Here is a 3,186-nt window from a genome sequence, read left to right as displayed (position 1 = left end):
AACAGGTTTCCCATGGATATAAATCTCTGATAGATTGGTTGATTGGCCTTTATTTATAACCTTTTTGTCTGTCACTACATATCTGTCAAAGTGACTGGTGAAATTTTTTAGTCTCAACCAAAGAGATTCAATAGTCCCTTATAATGGCAATCATAGCCTTCTGCCTTTACTGAATTTCTCAGTTTCTTGGGAATTTAAGCTTGTAGCATATCTGTTTGCCAGGTGTTACCAGCAGAAGGAAGATCACAAAGTCAACTCACGTAATTACAATTTAGGCAGTGCCATTTATAATCAATACTATCTCATGTCGAAGGAGCTAACTGATAGCCACAGAATGGCTTCAATGATAAGCAAATTTTGTTTTCTCTCTGGCTTTTCCAAAAACCAAGTTGTGTATGATCAAGAAAGTCTATGTGGTTCACTTCCCAATTTAATATTGGAATTGTCTGGGTCATATACAACATAACTGGACCATCTATGGAGTGTGTAGATCCTTTGTCTTCTTCCTAGGATTGAATTGATTTCCAGGGATATTAAACAAGCTCTTCAAATGACAACAACAAAAAATTGATCCTCAAATGTTGCTAACTTCCTAACAAGTGCCAGGAGTACTCTCAGAGCTGGGAATAGAGAGGAAGGAATACATTATTCTGTTTACAAATGTAAATTTTAGATCTGCAACACGGGAGACTAAGTGAAGTATTTTATTAACTCAGTGTTATACAGTGAGGGAAAACTACAATGTTAATTTCTTTATTAGAAACAATCACCAATCCTACAAACTAAATGTGTAGCATCAGATTTCAATGTCAGATAATTACTGACATTGTGAAGCATATTGCATGATCTTGACATGCAAAGGTCATAGATTAAAATATGAATCTATATGATTATTAGAATTAGTGACACTGTGGGAATATTAATGTTAGAGAGAGGAAAATGAATAGAGAAAACTCTTTATATGTCTGTAATTTCAAGGGGTACTAAAGCTAAGTGCATACAAATTAGAGCAAAATTGCTGGTATTTCTAATGTGACATATTAATAAAGCTCAAAATTTTCTCAGAAGTTTTGAAGTTGGTCCATACGTCACTTCCATTAATGTCTTTCACACTTGAAAAATTGTCAAATACTACCTAACTTTGCCAGAATTCTGCCTCATATCCTCATTTTCTAAACTTTGGGTTTGCCAGAATATATCATGTCACTGGCTAACTTCTGCTGAAATTCAGCCCTCACCATATCCTTTATTCATTGTTTCATTTGTAGATGGTGCCTTTGGCTCTAAGTGCTCCTGTTACTTTTTGGGAGCATTTACTATCACTTAACAAAAAATTTTAAACATGGTACATGTAAGTCATTTCAGTAAGGCTACTTTAACTAAGGCTAGTCTTAGTTTGCAGTAGAATTATTGGCATTAGGTTAAACATTTCTGAGGCCTCTATAGTATGGGAATATTACAGTCATGTAGTCAAGAAATGTATAAACCATCTAATGCAATGTGGGTACCAAACACTGCCAAGTGTCGATGAGCACATGTGTGTACAATTTCTGTAACTTAGGGGATGTGAATAAGAAGGGGCCTGGACGAGCAGAAGCCTTACTCGTTATCTGTCCTATCATTAGATTTCAGGTAATGGAAATAAGAGTCAAGAAAAATATAGGAAAGGAGAGCACAATCACTAGAATTTTAAAGAAAGATGACTCTGAAGGCTGCTCTGGCTATATCTGGTATGAAAAATATATTCAAGCACCAGTTAAAAGAACGGAACTGTAGGAGACAAAGAAATAGTGGTAGTTAGGGGATTTTGTTTTCCTTTTTTCCCTTTTTCTCTTCTTTTCTTTTTTCCTCCCTTTTTCTTTTTTTCCCTTTTTTCATTTTTTTCTTCTTTATTTTTTTCCTTTTTCTCTTTGTCTGATGGTGTCTGATAGCAATGTCTAAATTAGTCATGCTGCTAATTTACCTCCAGAGGTTTAGTTAGCACATCAGAAACATCTTTTCTCTTGACATAAAGAAATAAAATGAAATGTGCACAGGGAATTTTTTTCACATCCTTCCCTTTTCCCTAATTATTTTCAAGTTACGATGGGAAAAGCACCACATAATGACTGAGAGACCACTGTACAGTGATGACGTGATAAACCTGGAGGCAGACAAATCCGAGTTCAACCTGAGCTCGCTCTGTGATTTTGTGTAATATGAGGGTATGTCTCATTGGAGATCTCCAGTGGACATGCATTCTAATATTCACATCCTTGTGTAGTTCCTAATTACATTTCCTCTGGGGTTGCCCATATGACTTGCCTTGGCCAATGGAATGTGTGACACAAACAGGGTCTTCATAAGCACTTGAGTGCTGGGGCTTGTCGCCTCTGAAATCCACCCTCCCTGCAAAGAAGCCCAAATCTAGTCATGTGGGGAAACTAGGTAGATGTTCAGTCCCAGCTGCAATCTGACTACAAATGTGAGACCCCAGAGGAAAACAGAAGAACAACTACCCAGCTGAGCCTTTCCCAAAGTACAGAAACAGGAACACTAATACTAATTGTTATTTTAAGCCACAGCATCCAGAGCTAGTTTGATGTGCAACAATATATAACTAAAGCTGTAACCTAGATCAAATGACTTAAATTCTGTGAGTAAACCAACATTACGGCTTTACATTGAACAGATGAGGGAGGAAACAAATCTGGGCCCTAATTGCTATGTTTCTAAGCTGTATCACTGCTTTGTCATGCCCTCTTTTCTTTAACTGTTTGGAGAACTAGAAATGTGAAAGGCTGCTTCTATAAGATCTTAACTTGAGGCCAATTTTTTTTTCTGATGGTTTTCCTGAGACATCTTTACCTACATTTTGAAATCTGAGTTGAAAGCGTTATTCAAGAAATGGTCATCAACCCAACATTTGTTGATGAAAGTGTCAGATATGGTTCCTGCCCTTACAAGAATTTATAATCTAACAAGAGAGATGGCTTTAAAGAAAAATACTTAGAAATCTGTGTAATAACTTACTGATTGGACACAATTAGGATAAAGCTTTATTTCTCTCCCACTGCTGACATTAAACACATTCTAGTGAACAACCCTTCCCCTGTCGTTGGTAGCAGCATCTCAGGAAGATCCACACATTTCAGATCTCTTTAAGTGAGAATGGTCTCATTTCAGACATTAGAAAGTCAAAATTTC

The 3,186-nt window shown here is 36.5% G+C and overlaps 1 non-coding gene across 1 annotated transcript; it reads right to left on the bottom strand.

Moving 5' to 3' along the window:
- Positions 1-1,908: 1,908 nt before the first annotated feature.
- LOC123613833 (small nucleolar RNA SNORA19) lies at positions 1,909-2,034 on the bottom strand. Its single transcript, XR_006721275.1, has one exon. It is a non-coding gene; the product is annotated as a small nucleolar RNA SNORA19 (small nucleolar RNA).
- Positions 2,035-3,186: the final 1,152 nt, after the last annotated feature.

This window comes from Camelus bactrianus, chromosome 10 (genome assembly GCF_048773025.1).
Source record: "Camelus bactrianus isolate YW-2024 breed Bactrian camel chromosome 10, ASM4877302v1, whole genome shotgun sequence".
NCBI lineage: Eukaryota > Metazoa > Chordata > Mammalia > Artiodactyla > Camelidae > Camelus > Camelus bactrianus.
Note: the sequence above shows the minus strand (reverse complement) of the source record. Positions and strands in the feature narration are given on the sequence as shown.